Source organism: Pseudophryne corroboree, unplaced genomic scaffold (genome assembly GCF_028390025.1).
Source record: "Pseudophryne corroboree isolate aPseCor3 unplaced genomic scaffold, aPseCor3.hap2 scaffold_1065, whole genome shotgun sequence".
In the NCBI taxonomy this organism is placed as follows: Eukaryota; Metazoa; Chordata; class Amphibia; order Anura; family Myobatrachidae; genus Pseudophryne; species Pseudophryne corroboree.
Genome location: NW_026967692.1, coordinates 181,912 through 202,160, shown reverse-complemented (window position 1 = coordinate 202,160; position 20,249 = coordinate 181,912). Strand labels below are relative to the sequence as shown.

At 41.4% G+C, this 20,249-nt stretch overlaps 3 non-coding genes across 3 annotated transcripts; all 3 read left to right on the top strand.

Moving 5' to 3' along the window:
- The first annotated feature begins 9,746 nt into the window (after positions 1-9,746).
- LOC134988458 (U1 spliceosomal RNA) lies at positions 9,747-9,916 on the top strand. The gene has a single exon (XR_010193926.1). It is a non-coding gene; the product is annotated as a U1 spliceosomal RNA (small nuclear RNA).
- A 1,000-nt stretch (positions 9,917-10,916) lies between these two features.
- TRNAS-ACU (transfer RNA serine (anticodon ACU)) lies at positions 10,917-10,990 on the top strand. The gene has a single exon. It is a non-coding gene; the product is annotated as a tRNA-Ser (tRNA).
- A 1,083-nt stretch (positions 10,991-12,073) lies between these two features.
- TRNAS-ACU (transfer RNA serine (anticodon ACU)) lies at positions 12,074-12,147 on the top strand. Its single transcript has one exon. It is a non-coding gene; the product is annotated as a tRNA-Ser (tRNA).
- Positions 12,148-20,249: the final 8,102 nt, after the last annotated feature.

Sequence of the window (20,249 nt, the reverse complement as noted above, 5' to 3'; positions counted from 1 at the left end):
CATGCATCCACATGCTACAGCCTGTCTCAATAATTTTACTGTCACGGTGTGTGTGTTTGTGTTTTTATTTGGGTATTTTTTGTTGTTGTAGAACTACAGGTACCAGCGAGCCCGTTATTTCCCCGCCTGCTGGTACTTGAGGTTCTCCAAGTACCAGCAAGTGGGGGAGGCTTGCTGTGCCTTGTAGTTCCACAACAAAAAAACAATATTCTTTTTTTACACATATGGCTATCAGCCCGGCACCCACCACCCAGGGGTGCTGGGGACAGCCTCGGGCTTCACCCCTGGCCCTTGGGTGCCTCGAGGGGAGGAACCTCTTGATTTAAGGGATCCCCACTCCTCCAGGGAACCCCGGCCAGGGGTGACTAGTTGGAGGGGTAATGCCAGGGCCGCAGGGACCTACATAAAAGTGTCCCCTGGCTGTGGCATTATTTCTCTGGCTAGTGGAGCCCGGTGCTGGTTTTAAAAATATGGGGGACCCCTACATCTTTTGTCCCACGTATTTTTGGAACCAGGACCCGTCTAAGAGCTGGTTGTCTAAATACGGGGAACCTCTGTCCAATTTTTCCCCCAGTATTTAAATAACCAGGACCGGCTCAAAGAGGCTGGTTATATTAAGGAGGGGAGACCTCACACATTTTTTTTAACCCATTCAGACCCTTCTCCTTTAAGTTAATGGAAGCCCTGGACAACAAAATTGCATTCATGTCCTCCTCCCTCACCCTTCCCAGTCCCAAACACTCATTTTTTTTCTTTAAAAATGTATAATATATCACAAGAACAATGAGCAGGCAGGCAGCGGGCATTGGCGGCATCGGACTGAGATAGAAATTAGTGGTGGAGGGCTGGGTCAGTTGATTGTGGGAGAGTTTGTAAGCCATTGGCGGTGGCAGTGGGTATCGGCTCAGAGGCAGTAGCGGGCATTGGCTAAGGGTCATCGGCAGGATTCGGCGGACATTATGGCTGTAGTGCCTCACTAGCCACTGACCTCACCGCACGCCACTGTGGGACAGATGTAACATGCAGAGAGAGGTAGATTTTGGGAGAAGGAATGTCTTAGCATAACTGTTAATTGCAGTGTAATACTGTAATTCAACTGTGCAGCATTTGTGGCTAAATGTCAAAGAAGCCAGTATTTACCCTGCATGCAAAACAATAAATGTATTTGCACATACCTCCCAACTAACCCAATTTTTGCAGGACAGTCACTTTTTTGGGGAATGTCCAGCTAACCCAAATACCCCCCCCCCCCAGTGTCCCATAGTCATGGGGAAGGGGGGGGGTGGAAGGCTCCCTGTAGCTTGTTGCTCTGCAAATATGCACATTGTGGGTAATTCAGACCTGATCGCTAGGGTGTGTTTTTTGCATCCCTGTGATCAGGTGGTTGCCGCCTACAGCGGAAGGGAAAATTTGCTGTGCAGGTGTGTGATCACATGTGCACAAGAGCTGCACAGCTCAGCACTTACTCAGCCATTGAGGTGACGTCACAAATCCTCCCACAAAACGCCGGGTCCCTCCAGTGTTTTTCCGGACACTCCCTAGAAACATTCAGTTGCCACCCACACAAACACCCTCTTCTTGTCAATCTTCTTGTGATCTCCGGACCGTCGCACCTACGCATTGTGGCGCATACGCATGTGCAGTGCAGACCTGATTGCCCGCTGGGTGAAAATAAATTGAAGCGATCTGGTCTGAATAAGCCCCGATGTCTATTCACGGGAGACAGAGGGGCTGGGGCATGGTCAGCAGCTCACAGAGCACCTATAATGACAAAAATGGGAGACATGGCTCATGATCGCGATATACCTGCGAAGGTACGCCCTCTATTGATTGACAGGCAGAGGCATTCGCATTTTCTGCGGGGCACCCGGAGAAAATGTAGGCACATGCACAGGATGGACCCTGCGTATATGCCCCTATCCTCTTCATAGTTTTTGGGGTTGGAACGAGCAGTGTGAAAACATCAATCGATGGGGGTAATTCCAAGTTGATCGCAGCAGGAATTTTGTTAGCAGTTGGGCAAAACCATGTGCACTGCATTTACGAACAGATGATTTTTTATATAAATTTTAAAATGTTAGTAAATGTGTGTTTTTTTCAACCTGGAAGCCCAACATCGATTAAGATCGATCTTAAATAGACCCCTGGGTTTTAAGGATAACCATGGTTGAGTCCAATAATTAATTCACATTGACCGAAGTTCTAATTAAGTAGTGATGTGCACCGGAAATTTTTCGGGTTTTGGTTTTGGGTTCGGTTCCGCGGCCGTGTTTTGGGTTCGGACGCGTTTTGGCAAAACCTCACCGAAATTTTTTTGTCGGATTTGGGTGTGTTTTGGATTTGGGTGTTTTTTTCAAAAAACCCTAAAAAACAGCTTAAATCATAGAATTTGATGGTCATTTTGATCCCATAGTATTATTAACCTCAATAACCATAATTTCCACTCATTTTCAGTCTTTTTTGAACACCTCACAATATTATTTTAATTGGTATTTGGTACCGGGGACACAGTACCTCAATCAAGTCTATAGTTGGCTCTGAAATCAGCATTAAACTGGATCCACACTTAGATTATCTGTCCAATTTTTTTTTCTAGTTGAAACAAAATTATGCTAATATGTGGCAGCAAATGACAATTGACCATTTGCTCCCAAACACTGGAAAACATCCAAAAATGGTCATTTAGATAAATTGGTTAAATCCATTTCATTTAGCTAATTTATCCAAACTACCTTTATTGTATCTTTGTGGGTGAATGATGTGTGGGTCAGTGTTGAGGGTGGTGGAGGAGATGGGTAATAGGCACAGCAGGGTGTGGACAGTCAAATAGTGTGCTTAGAGGTGCAGATAAATAGGGATATCTAATAATTCACCCACTATTCTATAGAATTATTAGATATCCCTATTTATCTGCATTACTCACCTAACACTCAGCATTTATCTACATGCTGATGCTATTCATAGCACTTAGCTTGCAAGTATTTTACCCATAAGGAGACACATTAGATGTTCCCTCTCTTTTCATTAAAGACGTCCCCAGCAACCATACTGTACTATACTACAACAGGAATAATTACTATGGGGGATTATACCATTTGATCTGGAATAAAGGGAAAATATTGTGGAAAGAGTGCTGTAAGTGTATGATATGTAGAACTATTGCCAGGTTCTGACATTTGTCAAGTGAATTACTAATATACATTCAACTAATATTACATAGTGTCCAGTAATTCAGTATCAGACTAATTGATATAGTCAATTTGGATCAATAATAAAGACACAACACAGGTAGCGAACCTTGATATTAATAAATGTATTTCCATTTATTATATATGGTAATTACATTATACAAACTTATTGTACTTTATTTCGTGTTTAGACAATTTTAACGAATTTATTAAAAGTTAATTTTTAAATCATCATTTGTGCGCCAGCAAAAGAGACATTCTTTTCTCTTCTCCTTTCCTGCATAACATTACTTGTCTCTGGTAGCACCCCCGAACGTCCTACAATTAATATTTAATATAACTGATGGACATTTATTGGGGCCTCTTCATACAAATATTTAAAATTTAATAGCTGGTGCAGAACACAGCCCCTTCCCCCCATTCCCTGTATATCTGGATTCACCAAGGAAATGCTGATACTGACTCCAAGAAGAAATGGAGTCTCTTCCCTATGAAGGTGAAGCCTTGTTTGGCGACGGCCTAGTTAATTTGATCTCGGCAGCTCCCGCAGGTAAGTCAACCTTCTTGCACTATGTTCCCTCTCAACGGATAAAGACGCATCATTATCTGATGCAGTCATTTCGGCCCAATAGATATGCAAGAAGTTAAGATTCCCCTTTCTTTGCAGGTAGAGGAAGGAGAAGAGGGAAGAGGTCTGTAGCCTCTTCAAGATTGCAGGAGCAGAGATTGTCCTCTGCTTCTGCCAAATCCACTGCATGACGCTAGGGCTTTCTTGCAGGAGCCCGCACCAGTGGGGGCACGTCTAAAACTCTTCAGTCAGTTCTGGATTCATTCGGACCTGGACTCGTGGGTTTTATAAATAGTGTCCCAAGGGTACAAACTGGGGTTTCAAGACGTTCCCCCTCACCGATTGTTCAAATCAGCCTTAGTCAGCAGGGAGAAGGTTTTTATTCAAGCCGCTTCGTGGTCCCGAAGCCGGACTGCTCAGTCAGACCAATCTGAAATCTGAAATCCCTCAATTTCTACCTAAAGAAATTCAATTTCAAGATGGAATCTCTCACGGTAGTGATCTCCAGTCCGGAGGAAGGAGATTTCATGGTTTTGGTAAACTTAAAGGATGCCTACTTACATGTTCCCATTTAGCCACTGCATCAAGCTACCTGAGGTTTGCAATTCAGGATTGTCATTACTAATTTCAGACGTTGCCATTTGGTCTGTCCACGGCTCCGAGGATTTTCACCAGGGTGATGGCGGAAATGATGGTTCTCCTTCGCAAGCAAGGAGTCACAATTATCCCGTACTTGGATGTTCTCCTGATAAAGGCGAGATCCAGGGACCAGTTGGTGCAAAACATTGCACTCTCCCTGACAGTTCTTCAACAACATGGTTGGCTCCTAAACTTGCCAAAATCGCAGTTGGTCCCAATGACGCGGTTGTTGTTTTTGGGAGTGATACTGGACACAGAAGAAGAGGTTTTCCTCCAGTGGAAAGGCTATGGAGATCCAGAGTCTGGTCAAACAAATTCTGAAACCAGCAAGAGTGTTAATCCATCAATGCATTCGGTTGCTGGGGAAAATGGTTTTGGCCTACGAGGCCATTCAGTTTGGCAGGTTCCATGCCAGAGTGTTCCAGTGGGACCAGTTGGACAAGTGGTCCGGATCCCACTTACACATGCACCGGAGGATAATCCTGTCTTCCAAGACCAGAATCTCACTCCATTGGTGGCTGCACAGTTCTCACCTCCTAGAGGGGCGATGGTTCGGGATCCAGGACTGGATCCTAGGGACCACGGATGCAACCCTTTCGAGGTGGGGAGCAGTCACACAGGGGGAAAACGTCCAAGGAAGATGGTCAAGTCAGGAAAGTTGTCTCCACATAAATGTTCTGGAGTTAAGGGCCATTTAATAACTGCAGACACAGTACACACTGGGACGGGTGCCCAGCATCCTCTACGGACTAAGAAAAGGATTTACCGGTAGGTATTAAAATTCTAGTTTCTCTAATGTCCTAGAGTATGCTGGGGACTCCGTAAGGACCATGGGGATAGACGGGCTCCGCAGGAGACATGGGCACTTTAAGAAATACTTTAGTTCTGGGTGTGCACTGGCTCCTCCCTCTATGCCCCTCCTCCATACCTCAGTTTGATACTGTGCCCAGTTGAGACTGGGTGCTTTTCAGGAGCTCTCCTGAGCTTTCTGACAGAAAGTATTTTGTTAGGTTTTTAATTTTCAGGGAGCACTGCTGGCAGCAGACTCCCTGCATCGAGGGACTGAGGGGAGAGAAGCAGCCCTACTCTCTGAGTTGCAAGGTCCGGCTTCTTAGGCTACTGGACACCATTAGCTCCAGAGGGATTGGTACGCAGGATCTCACCCTCGCCGTCCGTCCCAGAGCCGCGCCGCCGTCCCCCTCGCAGATTCAGAAGATAGAAGCCGGGTGAGTATGAGAAGAAAAGAAGACTTCAGAGGCGGCAGAAGAGTTCATGATCTTCACTGAGGTAACGCACAGCACTGCAGCTGTGCACCATTGCTCCCATACACCTCACATACTCCGGTCACTGTAAGGGTGCAGGGCGCAGGGGGGGCGCCCTGGGGAGCAATATAAACCTCTTTTTGGCAAAAATATAACATATATACAGCTGGGCACTGTATATGTATGAGCCCCTGCCAATTTTACAGTTTAAGCGGGACAGAAGCCCGCCGCCGAGGGGGCGGGGCTTCTCCCTCAGCACTCACCAGCGCCATTTTTTCTCCACAGCACCGCTGAGAGGAAGCTGCCCGGACTCTCCCCTGCTTATACCATGGTAGACAAGAGGGTTGAAAAGAGAGGGGGGGCACATAATTCGGCGCAAATGACATACAGCAGCGCTACTGGACAAACATTAAGTTACTGTGTTATTCCTGGGTTATATAGCGCTGGGGTGTGTGCTGGCATACTCTCTCTCTCTGTCTCTCCAATGGGCCTTGTGGGGAAACTGTCTTCAGAAAAAGCATTCCCTGTGTGTGTGTGGTGTGTCGGTACACGTGTGTCGACATGTCTGAGGAAGAAGGCTATATTAGAGAGGAGCGGGAGCAAATGAATGTGGTGTCTCCGCCGACACCTGATTGGATGGATATGTGGAATGTTTTAAATGCTAGTGTAAACTCATTGCACAAAAGATTAGACAAGGCTGAAGCTTTGGGACAGTCAGGGTCTCAACCCATGCCTGATCCTATGTCGCAGGGACTGTCAGGGTCTCATAAGTGCCCACTATCCCAGATTGTTGACACAGATACCGACACGGATTCTGACTCCAGTGTCGATTACGTTGATGCAAAGTAACAGCCAAAATTGGCAAAATCCATTCGATATAGGATTATGGCAATAAAAGATGTTTTGCACATCACAGAGGAACCCCCTGTCCCTGACAAGAGGGTACATATGTACAAGGGAAAGAAGCCTGAGGTAACCTTTCCCCCCTCACACGAGCTGAACGAGTTATGTGAAAAAGCTTGGGAATCTCCAGATAAAAGACTGCAGATTTCCAAAAGGATTCTTATGGCGTATCCTTTCCCATCAACGGATAGGTTACGATGGGAATCCTCCCCTAGGATGGACAAAGCATTAACACTGGAAAATCAAATTTTTTACCTTATGTTCCCTCACAGCATAAGAAAGCTCTGCATTATCAAATGCAGTCCTTTCGGTCACAAAGAAACAAGAAAGTGCGAGGTGCGTCCTTTCTTGCAAGAAGTAGGGGCAGAGGAAAAAAGATGCACAACACAGCTAGCTCCCAGGAACAGAAGTCCTCCCCGGCCTCTACAAAATCTACTGCATGACGCTGGGGCTCCACTGGCGGAGTCCGGCCCATGTGATGTCATGCAGCCGCTCTGACCACGCCTCCTGTTTCTCCGTTGCCGACCCAATATTGAAACCCTGCCCCCGCACCGCTCCATCTCCGACTTGGAAATGGAGTGTTGTTGACCCCCCCCCCCCCCCCTGCACCGATTGACAGGCAGAGGCGATCGCATTATCTGCAGGCGGATGCGTATGCTCTTAGCAATTTTTGCAGTTGGATTGCTTATTGCGATTGCAATCCAACCTGAATCAGGCCCTATTACCTATCACAATGCACTGCGGGTAGTACAAAATGGGGTTAATATAGGAGAAAAACCCCCAGAGCTGTGCTCCTTAACTGTCCCTGGTGGCTAGTGGAGCAGCTGCCCAGTAATCAGTGTCCACGCCAGTGCGCACACAGCCCGCCCCCTACAGCCACGCTGGATCACGGTATAAAGTGGGCACAGAAGCCCCTTACCACCCTTTCATCAGCGGCCTCGTGATCCCGGAGGGCGGTGTGTGTGTGACTGACCTTAGGAAGAAACCGGAGCCTCCGCTGCAGTGACCCAGCAACCGGGGCACTGGAGTATACTGTGCCGCTGGGAGTGATGGAGCTGCAGTAAATATGTCTATTAGACCTAGCCTGCTGCAGCCCTTGTAGATTCTTATTAAAAAAGTTCTTCTTTTCTTGTCAAAATTAATAGCTAAGAATAGGATGCCTGAGGCAGCCCCCTGTTAAGTGGCCTGCTACTGAAGGCACCAACTACAAACTGAGCTCCCTGTTCATGGAAGCGAGGTTATAGAGGAGGGGGCGCTGAGTATCTTGTGAACAGTCAAAAGCTTTGAGCTTGTTGGTGCCTCAGATCAAGATCCTACTCTACACCCCAATATGAATCCTTGTGGAGTCCAGTGTACCCCACAGAAGAAAAAAATGTGTCACAACCATTAGCAGCAACATAAGAATAGCTGCTGATGGGCACAATTGAGAAAGGAAGGGGGGGAAACATTTGAATCCAGCACATATATGTAATTCGAATATGTAATTTGTACCTTCCTACTTTAAAATGTAATGGATGAACCTCACCCTGTGAGAACTATCTTCATGATCAAGAGATCTCATATGCAAGATAAGTATGTGTTGGGATAGGGCTGTGGAGGTCGGCTGCTCGGGCACACCCCCGTCAAGTTAAGGAGATTCAACTGAGGAAGCACAAGGGAACTCTCATCTGGGGACAACAACTGCAGGGAGAACACATTTTCAGATGAATGTGGGAGGGCAGAAGGCTGCCTAATACTGAAGCACCCCCAAACAACAAACCAAATGCAACAACTAGTGCAAGCATTCCTGGGGGAAGGCCTGCAGCAGATGGATCCAATAACAGCTCCAGATTTGCTCTACAAGACAAGTAAAAGGTTGTGAGCCCTGCAGCACCACCTGTACTTTGCATACACACATATAGGACAGCATCTCTTATATGCCCCAGGGTCAATAAAATAGTATCCTTATCTAGGGTATCCATCCCCTCAGATAAGGTATCCGTCCATGCTGCTACAGCACTACTACACACCCAGGCCGACGCAATTGCCGGTCTGAGTAAGGTACCCGAATGTGTATAAATGGACTTCAGGGTTATCTCCTGTTTGCGGTCAGCAGACTCTTTGAGGGTAGCCGTATCCTGGGACGGGAGGGCTACCTTCTTGGATAAGCGTGTTAATGCTTTGTCCACCCTAGGGGAGGATTCCCATCTTAACCTATCCATTGATGGGAAAGGATACGCCAAAAGAATCCTTTTGGAAATCTGCAGTCTTTTATCTGGAGATTCCCAGGCTTTTTCACATAACTCGTTCAGCTCGTGTGAGGGGGGAAAGGTTACCTCAGGCTTCTTTCCCTTGTACTTATGTACCCTCTTGTCAGGGACAGGGGGTTCCTCTGTGATGTGCAAAACATCTTTTATTGCCATAATCCTATATCGAATGGATTTTGCCAATTTTGGCTGTAATTTTGCATCATCGTAATCGACACTGGAGTCAGAATCCGTGTCAGTATCTGTGTCAACAATCTGGGATAGTGGGCGCTTATGAGACCCTGACAGTCCCTGCGACATAGGATCAGGCATGGGTTGAGACCCTGACTGTCCCGAAGCTTCAGCCTTGTCTAATCTTTTGTGCACTGAGTTTACACTAGCATTTAAAACATTCCACATATCCATCCAATCAGCTGTCGCAGAGACTCCACATTAATTTGCTCCCGCTCCTCTCTAATATAGCCTTCTTCCTCAGACATGTCGACACACGTGTACCGACACACCACAAACACAGGGAATGCTTTTTCTGAAAACAGTTTCCCCACAAGGCCCTTTGGAGAGACAGAGAGAGAGAGTATGCCAGCACACACCCCAGCGCTATATAACCCAGGAATAACACAGTAACTTAATGTTTGCCCAGTAGTGCTTCTGTATGTAATTTGCGCCGAATTATGTGCCCCCCCCCACTCTTTTCAACCCTCTTGTCTACCGTGGTTTCAGCAGGCGAGAGTCTGGGGAGCTGCCTCAGCGGTGCTGTGGAGAAAAAATGGCGCTGGTGAGTGCTGAGGGAGCCTTCTGCCCTCACACATTCGTCTGAAAATGTGTTCTCCCTGCAGTTGTTGTCCCCAGATGAGAGTTCCCTTGTGCTGCCTCAGTTGAATCTCCTTTACTTGACGGAGGTGTGCCTGAGCAGCGGCCCTCCCCAGCCCTATCTCAAATCATACTTATTTTGCTTAGGTGATACCATGGTCATGAAGATTGTTTTCCCAGGGTGAGGTTCATTCATTGCATTCTGGGTATGCTGACCTCTGTTATTTCCCCAAATGTGGGAATCTCGACTGCATAATTTGTGGTAGGGGCGGGGGGGGACTGCATTTGTGCTTTCCCCTGGTTGGCTCTGGTATAATTTAGATCTCATTGTCTCAGGTCTCTCTCCAGCCTAGTTTGCTGTCTGTTTCCACTTCTCTTTTCTTGAGCCCCTCCCTTCTATGCCCTTGCGCACTATCCTGACTTCTCCCGTCTGCTTACTTTGTGCCTTCCAACGCACAATGCGAACTACAGGTGGTGTTGCAGGGCCCACACCCTTTTATTTGCCTTACAGAGCAGCTCTGGAGCTGTTACAGTGCCCAGCTGCTGCAAGAAATCAGCTTGAATGCTTCAGGGGCTGGGGCATGGCCAACATGAGCCCCACACCAAAGGAGGGTGGGGGGTGTTCAATGCGAACTAGGGGTCTGCTTTCTCATGTGGAAGACTGTTTAATGTGAAAACAAGGTGATATCTAATTAGCACACAGGTAAGGAATTAAGAAAATCTTTATTTAAGGGTGAAAATGTTTCTCACAAAATCGTTGCCCCAATGCATCATTGAAATTCAAGCTGGAAAGATGATTTTAATATATCACTTGTACATTTTGTATTGCTCTTCTGGTGACAATGTAGTTTGTTTTTGTCAATTACCATTTTAATAATAGGGTAAAGAAAATTAAGTGGATTTTTGAAAGAAAACAATACTGTCAATATACTATTAAAACAAATTAAAATGGTAAAAGTTATTGTACTTTAAGTAAACATAAAATAGCTAACATATCAATCCCAGTTTTGGATTACTTTAATTAACAAAAAAAATGCATATAGCAGAGGATAGTTTCAATCTGCCTACCTCTGGTTAATGGGCCCAGCATGCTTCCATTGCAGTACTCTGCTGCACATGTAAGTGCAAGAGATCCTGAAGCACTCACTCATCATGGGAAAGTACCAATGTGTTTCTTCGTTGGTTGATTTAAGAAAATTCTTACAAAAACTCTCCAGATTATTGACTTTTTAAAGTTTTTCTAGGAAACGTTCTAGATGAATGCTTATTAGCCTTTGTCAGTATGTACTTTTTGCAAATTGTCTCTGTGGCGCAATCGGTTAGTGTGTCTGGCTACTAACCAAAAGGTTGGTGGTTCAATCCCACCCAGGGACATAATTGACCTTGTGATCAGGTTTTGGTGATATTTAAGTAGACAAGTCAAAATTTCAAACCCCCTCTTATGGTGTAGGGTACCTGGCCTTCTCTGATGTAATCAGAGTTAGATTTGATTCAGTGATTTTATAAAAAACAGCTAGGAAGCACAATTTAGCAATGGGTTGCAGAGAAAAAAAAATATGCTGGCAGAAAAATCCAATTGAGTGATTAAACAGCTCTTCATTTTCTGCCTTTATTTTTATGCTAACAAATTTGTTCTCTAAAAAGTGTCCACAAAGCCAAGTCTCTGATTAACACCTTTGTAGGGATGGTTTTTCACCTATAACTAAATTAAACTTGCTTCATTGGAAAGGCAGCAAGATGCATCCTCATTTCAATGTCTACTGAAATAATACAGGTTGACACCAGGAAACATTAACGCCACTGCATCCTTGCTGCTTTCTCATGTAGAAGTATGTTTAATGTGAAAACAAGGTGATATCTAATTAGCACACAGGTAAGGAATTAAGAAAATCTTTATTTAAGGGTGAAGATGTTTCTCACAAAATCGTTGCCCCAATGCATCATTGAAATTCAAGCTGGAAAGATCACTTGTACATTTTGTATTGCTCTTCTGGTGACAATGTAGTTTGTTTTTGTCAATTACCCTTTTAATAATAGGGTAAAGAAAATTAAGTGGATTTTTTAAAGAAAACTATATTGTCAATATACTATTAAAACAAATTAAAATGGTAAAAGTTATTGTACTTTAAGTAAAAATAAAAGAGCAAAAATATCAATCCCAGTTTTGATTACTTAAATTAACAAAAAAAAATGCATATAGCAAAGGATAGTTTCAATCTGCCTACCTCTGGGTTATGGGCCCAGCATGCTTCCATTGCAGTACTCTGCTGCACATGTAAGTGCAAGAGATCCTGAAGCACTCACTCATCATGGGAAAGTACCAATGTGTTTCTTCGTTGGTTGATGGAAGAAACATCTTACAAAAACTCTCCAGATTATTGACTTTTTAAAGTTTTTCTAGGAAACGTTCTAGATGTATGCTTATTAGCCTTTGTCAGTATGTACTTTCTGCAAAGTGTCTCTGTGGCGCAATCGGTTAGTGTGTCCGGCTACTAACCAAAAGGTTGGTGGTTCAATCCCACCCAGGGACGTAATTGACCTTGTTATCAGATTTTGGTGATCTTTAAGTAGACAAGTCAAAATTTCAAACCCCCTGTTATGGTGTAGGGTACCTGGCCTTCTCTGATGTAATCAAAGTTAGATTTGATTCAGTGATTTTATAAAAACAGCTAGGAAGCACAATTTAGCAGTGGGTTGCAGAGAAAAAGAAATATGCTGGCAAAAAAAATCCAATTGAGTGATTAAACAGCTCTTCATTTTCTGGCTTTATTTTTATGCTAACAAATTTGTTCTTTGAAAAGTGTCCACAAAGCCAAGTCTCTGATTAACACCTTTGTAGGGATGGTTTTTCACCTATTACTAAATTAAACTTGCTTCATTGGAAAGGCAGCAAGATGCATCCTCATTTCAATGTCTACTGAAATAATACAGGTTGACACCAGGAAACATTAACGCCACTGTATCCTTGCTGCTTTCTCATGTGGAAGTCTGTTTAATGTGAAAACAAGGTGATATCTAATTAGCACACAGGTAAGGAATTAAGAAAATCTTTATTTAAGGGTGAAGATGTTTCTCACAAAATTGTTGCCCCAATGCATCATTGAAATTCAAGCTGGAAAGATGATTTTAATATATCACTTGTACATTTTGTATTGCTCTTCTGGTGACAATGTAGTTTGTTTTTGTCAATTACCATTTTAATAATAGGGTAAAGAAAATTAAATGGATTTTTGAAAGAAAACAATACTGTCAATATACTATTAAAACAAATTAAAATGGTAAAAGTTATTGTACTTTAAGTAAAAATAAAAGAGCCAAAATATCAATCCCAGTTTTGGATTACTTTAATTAACAAAAAAAAATGCATATAGCAGAGGATAGTTTCAATCTGCCTACCGCTGGGTTATGGGCCCAGCATGCTTCCATTGCAGTACTCTGCTGCACATGTAAGTGCAAGAGATCCTGAAGCACTCACTCATCATGGGAAAGTACCAATGTGTTTCTTCGTTGGTTGATGGAAGAAACATCTTACAAAAACTCTCCAGATTATTGACTTTTTAAAGTTTTTCTGGGAAAAGTTTTATATGAATGCTTATTAGCCTTTGTCAGTATAGACTTTTGCAAAGTGTCTCTGTGGCGCAATCAGTTAGTGTGCACGGCTATTAACCAAAAGGTTGGTGGTTCAATCCCACCCAGGGACGTAATTGACCTTGTTATCAGATTTTGGTGATCTTTAAGTAGACAAGTCAAAATTTCAAACCCCCTGTTCTGGTGTAGGGTACCTGGCCTTCTCTGATGTAATCAGAGTTAGATTTGATTCAGTGATTTTATAAAAACAGCTAGGAAGCACAATTTAGCAGTGGGTTGCAGAGAAAAAGAAATATGCTGGCAAAAAAAATCCAATTGAGTGATTAAACAGCTCTTAATTTTCTGGCTTTATTTTTATGCTAACAAATTTGTTCTCTGAAAAGTGTCCACAAAGCCAAGTCTCTGATTAACACCTTTGTAAAGATGGTTTTTCACCTATTACTAAATTAAACTTGCTTCATTGGAAAGGCAGCAAGATGCATCCTCATTTCAATGTCTACTGAAATAATACAGGTTGACACCAGGAAACATTAACGCCACTGCATCCTTGCTGCTTTCTCATGTGGAAGTCTGTTTAATGTGAAAACAAGGTGATATCTAATTAGCACACAGGTAAGGAATTAAGAAAATCTTTATTTAAGGGTGAAAATGTTTCTCACAAAATCGTTGCCCCAATGCATCATTGAAATTCAAGCTGGAAAGATGATTTTAATATATCACTTGTACATTTTGTATTGCTCTTCTGGTGACAATGTAGTTTGTTTTTGTCAATTACCATTTTAATAATAGGGTAAAGAAAATTAAGTGGATTTTTGAAAGAAAACAATACTTTTAATATACTATTAAAACAAATTAAAATGGTAAAAGTTATTGTACTGTAAGTAAAAATAAAAGAGCCAACATATCAATCCCAGTTTTGGATTACTTTAATTAACAAAAAAAAATGCATATAGCAGAGGATAGTTTCAATCTGCCTACCTCTGGGTTATGTGCCCAGCATGCTTCCATTGCTGTACTCTGCTGCACATGTAAGTGCAATAGATCCTGAAGCACTCACTCATCATGGGAAAGTACCAATGTGTTTCTTCGTTGGTTGATGGAAGAAACATCTTACAAAAACTCTCCAGATTATTGACTTTTTAAAGTTTTTCTAGGAAACGTTTTAGATGAATGCTTATTAGCCTTTGTCAGTATATACTTTTGCAAAGTGTCTCTGTGGCGCAATCAGTTAGTGTGTATGGCTATTAACCAAAAGGTTGGTGGTTCAATCCCACCAAGGGACGTAATTGACCTTGCTATCAGATTTTGGTGATCTTTAAGTAGACAAGTCAAAATTTCAAACCCACTCTTATGGTGTAGGGTACCTGGCCTTCTCTGATGTAATCAGAGTTAGATTTGATTCAGTGATTTTATAAAAACAGCTAGGAAGCACAATTTAGCAGTGGGTTGCAGAGAAAAAGAAATATGCTGGCAAAAAAAATCCAATTGAGTGATTAAACAGCTCTTCATTTTCTGGCTTTATTTTTATGCTAACAAATTTGTTCTCTGAAAAGTGTCCACAAAGCCAAGTCTCTGATTAACACCTTTGTAAGGATGGTTTTTCACCTATTACTAAATTAAACTTGCTTCATTGGAATGGCAGCAAGATGCATCCTCATTTCAATGTCTACTGAAATAATACAGGTTGACACCAGGAAACATTAACGCCACTGCATCCTTGCTGCTTTCTCATGTGGAAGTCTGTTTAATGTGAAAACAAGGTGATATCTAATTAACACACAGGTAAGGAATTAAGAAAATCTTTATTTAAGGGTGAAAATGTTTCTCACAAAATCGTTGCCCCAATGCATCATTGAAATTCAAGCTGGAAAGATGATTTTAATATATCACTTGTACATTTTGTATTGCTCTTCTGGTGACAATGTAGTTTGTTTTTGTCAATTACCATTTTAATAATAGGGTAAAGAAAATTAAGTGGATTTTTAAAAGAAAACAATACTTTCAATATACTATTAAAACAAATTAAAATGGTAAAAGTTATTGTACTTTAATAAAAAATAAAAGAGCAAAAATATCAATCCCAGTTTTGGATTACTTTAATTAACAAAAAAAATGCATATAGCAGAGGATAGTTTTAATCTGCCTACCTCTGGGTTATGGGCCCAGCATGCTTCCATTGCAGTACTCTGCTGCACATGTAAGTGCAAGAGATCCTGAAGCACTCACTCATCATGGGAAAGTACCAATGTGTTTCTTCGTTGGTGGATGGAAGAAACATCTTACAAAAACTCTCCAGATTATTGACTTTTTAAAGTTTTTCTAGGAAACGTTTTAGATGAATGCTTATTAGCCTTTGTCAGTATGTACTTTTGCAAAGTGTCTCTGTGGCGCAATCAGTTAGTGTGTACGGCTATAAACCAAAAGGTTGGTGGTTCAATCCCACCCAGGGATGTAATTGACCTTGTTATCAGATTTTGGTGATCTTTAAGTAGACAAGTCAAAATTTCAAACCCCCTGTTCTGGTGTAGGGTACCTGGCCTTCTCTGATGTAATCAGAGTTAGATTTGATTCATTGATTTTATAAAAACAGCTAGGAAGCACAATTTAGCAGTGGGTTGCAGAGAAAAAGAAATATGCTGGCAAAAAAATCCAATTGAGTGATTAAACAGCTCTTCATTTTCTGGCTTTATTTTTATGCTAACAAATTTGTTCTCTGAAAAGTGTCCACAAAGCCAAGTCTCTGATTAACACCTTTGTAGGGATGGTTTTTAACCTATTACTAAATTAAACTTGCTTCATTGGAAAGGCAGCAAGATGCATCCTCATTTCAATGTCTACTGAAATAATACAGGTTGACACCAGGAAACATTAACGCCACTGCATCCTTGCTGCTTTCTCATGTAGAAGTCTGTTTAATGTGAAAACAAGGTGATATCTAATTAGCACACAGGTAAGGAATTAAGAAAATCTTTATTTAAGGGTGAAAATGTTTCTCACAAAATCGTTGCCCCCAATGCATCATTGAAATTCAAGCTGGAAAGATGATTTTAATATATCACTTGTACATTTTGTATTGCTCTTCTGGTGACAATGTAGTTTGTTTTTGTCAATTACCATTTTAATAATAGGGTAAAGAAAATTAAGTGGATTTTTAAAAGAAAACAATACTTTCAATATACTATTAAAACAAATTAAAATGGTAAAAGTTATTGTACTTTAATGAAAAATAAAGAGCAAAAATATCAATCCCAGTTTTGGATTACTTTAATTAACAAAAAAAATGCATATAGCAGAGGATAGTTTTAATCTGCCTACCTCTGGGTTATGGGCCCAGCATGCTTCCATTGCAGTACTCTGCTGCACATGTAAGTGCAAGAGATCCTGAAGCACTCACTCATCATGGGAAAGTACCAATGTGTTTCTTCGTTGGAGGATGGAAGAAACATCTTACAAAAACTCTCCAGATTATTGACTTTTTAAAGTTTTTCTAGGAAACGTTTTAGATGAATGCTTATTAGCCTTTGTCAGTATGGACTTTTGCAAAGTGTCTCTGTGGCGCAATCAGTTACTGTGTACAGCTATAAACCAAAAGGTTGGTGGTTCAATCCCACCCATTGACGTAATTGACCTTGTTATCAGATTTTGGTGATCTTTAAGTAGACAAGTCAAAATTTCAAATCCCCTCTTATGGTGTAGGGTACCTGGCCTTCTCTGATGTAATCAGAGTTAGATTTGATTCAGTGATTTTATAAAAACAGCTAGGAAGCACAATTTAGCAGTGGGTTGCAGAGAAAAAGAAATATGCTGGCAAAAAAATCCAATTGAGTGATTAAACAGCTCTTCATTTTCTGGCTTTATTTTTATGCTAACAAATTTGTTCTCTGAAAAGTGTCCACAAAGCCAAGTCTCTGATGAACACCTTTGTAAGGATGGTTTTTCACCTATTACTAAATTAAACTTGCTTCATTGGAAAGGCAGCAAGATGCATCCTCATTTCAATGTCTACTGAAATAATACAGGTTGACACCAGGAAACATTAACGCCAATGCATCCTTGCTGCTTTCTCATGTGGAAGTCTGTTTAATGTGAAAACAAGGTGATATCTAATTAGCACACAGGTAAGGAATTAAGAAAATCTTTATTTAAGGGTGAAGATGTTTCTCACAAAATCGTTGCCCCAATGCATCATTGAAATTCAAGCTGGAAAGATGATTTTAATATATCACTTGTACATTTTGTATTGCTCTTCTGGTGACAATGTAGTTTGTTTTTGTCAATTACCATTTTAATAATAGGGTAAAGAAAATTAAGTGGATTTTTGAAAGAAAACAATACTGTCAATATACTATTAAAACAAATTAAAATGGTAAAAGTTATTGTACTTTAAGTAAACATAAAATAGCTAACATATCAATCCCAGTTTTGGATTACTTTAACAAAAAAAATGCATATAGCAGAGGATAGTTTCAATCTGCCTACCTCTGGTTAATGGGCCCAGCATGCTTCCATTGCAGTACTCTGCTGCACATGTAAGTGCAAGAGATCCTGAAGCACTCACTCATCATGGGAAAGTACCAATGTGTTTCTTCGTTGGTTGATTTAAGAAAATTCTTACAAAAACTCTCCAGATTATTGACTTTTTAAAGTTTTTCTAGGAAACGTTCTAGATGAATGCTTATTAGCCTTTGTCAGTATGTACTTTTTGCAAATTGTCTCTTTGGCGCAATCGGTTAGTGTGTCTGGCTACTAACCAAAAGGTTGGTGGTTCAATCCCACCCAGGGACATAATTGACCTTGTGATCAGGTTTTGGTGATATTTAAGTAGACAAGTCAAAATTTCAAACCCCCTCTTATGGTGTAGGGTACCTGGCCTTCTCTGATGTAATCAGAGTTAGATTTGATTCAGTGATTTTATAAAAAACAGCTAGGAAGCACAATTTAGCAATGGGTTGCAGAGAAAAAAAATATGCTGGCAGAAAAATCCAATTGAGTGATTAAACAGCTCTTCATTTTCTGCCTTTATTTTTATGCTAACAAATTTGTTCTCTAAAAAGTGTCCACAAAGCCAAGTCTCTGATTAACACCTTTGTAGGGATGGTTTTTCACCTATAACTAAATTAAACTTGCTTCATTGGAAAGGCAGCAAGATGCATCCTCATTTCAATGTCTACTGAAATAATACAGGTTGACACCAGGAAACATTAACGCCACTGCATCCTTGCTGCTTTCTCATGTAGAAGTCTGTTTAATGGCCCTCATTCCGAGTTGTTCGCTCGGTATTTTTCATCGCATCGCAGTGAAAATCCGCTTAGTACGCATGCGCAATGTTCGCACTGCGACTGCGCCAAGTAACTTTACTATGAAGAAAGTATTTTTACTCACGGCTTTTTCTTCGCTCCGGCGAACGTAATGTGATTGACAGGAAATGGGTGTTACTGGGCGGAAACACGGCGTTTCAGGGGCGTGTGGCTGAAAACGCTACCGTTTCCGGAAAAAACGCAGGAGTGGCCGGGGAAACGGTGGGAGTGCCTGGGCGAACGCTGGGTGTGTTTGTGACGTCAACCAGGAACGACAAGCACTGAAATGATCGCACAGGCAGAGTAAGTCTGGAGCTACTCTGAAACTGCTAAGTAGTTAGTAATCGCATTATTGCGAATACATCGGTCGCAATTTTATGAAGCTAAGATTCACTCCCAGTAGGCGGCGGCTTAGCGTGTGTAACTCTGCTAAAATCGCCTTGCGACCGATCAACTCGGAATGAGGGCCAATGTGAAAACAAGGTGATATCTAATTAGCACACAGGTAAGGAATTAAGAAAATCTTTATTTAAGGGTGAAGATGTTTCTCACAAAATCGTTGCCCCAATGCATCATTGAAATTCAAGCTGGAAAGATCACTTGTACATTTTGTATTGCTCTTCTGGTGACAATGTAGTTTGTTTTTGTCAATTACCCTTTTAATAATAGGGTAAAGAAAATTAAGTGGATTTTTTAAAGAAAACTATACTGTCAATATACTATTAAAACAAATTAAAATGGTAAAAGTTATTGTACTTTAAGTAAAAATAAAAGAGCAAAAATATCAATCCTAGTTTTGATTACTTTAATTAACAAAAAAAATGCATATAGCAGAGGATAGTTTCAATCTGCCTACCTCTGGGTAATGGGCCCAGCATGCTTCCATTGCAGTACTCTGCTGCACATGTAAGTGCAAGAGATCCTGAAGCACTCACTCATCATGGGAAAGTACCAATGTGTTTCTTCATTGGTTGATGGAAGAAACATCTTACAAAAACTCTCCAGATTATTGACTTTTTAAAGTTTTTCTAGGAAACGTTCTAGATGTATGCTTATTAGACTTTGTCAGTATGTACTTTTTGCAAAGTGTCTCTGTGCCGCAATCGGTTAGTGTGTCTGGCTACTAACCAAAAGGTTGGTGGTTCAATCCCAACCAGGGACGTAATTGACCTTGTTATCAGATTTTGGTGATCTTTAAGTAGACAAGTCAAAATTTCAAACCCCCTGTTATGGTGTAGGGTACCTGGCCTTCTCTGATGTAATCAGAGTTAGATTTGATTCAGTGATTTTATAAAAACAGCTAGGAAGCACAATTTAGCAGTGGGTTGCAGAGAAAAAGAAATATGCTGGCAAAAAAAATCCAATTGAGTGATTAAACAGCTCTTCATTTTCTGGCTTTATTTTTATGCTAACAAATTTGTTCTTTGAAAAGTGTCCACAAAGCCAAGTCTCTGATTAACACCTTTGTAGGGATGGTTTTTCACCTATTACTAAATTAAACTTGCTTCATTGGAAAGGCAGCAAGATGCATCCTCATTTCAATGTCTACTGAAATAATACAGGTTGACATAAGGAAACATTAACGCCACTGTATCCTTGCTGCTTTCTCATGTGGAAGTCTGTTTAATGTGAAAACAAGGTGATATCTAATTAGCACACAGGTAAGGAATTAAGAAAATCTTTATTTAAGGGTGAAGATGTTTCTCACAAAATCGTTGCCCCAATGCATCATTGAAACTCAAGCTGGA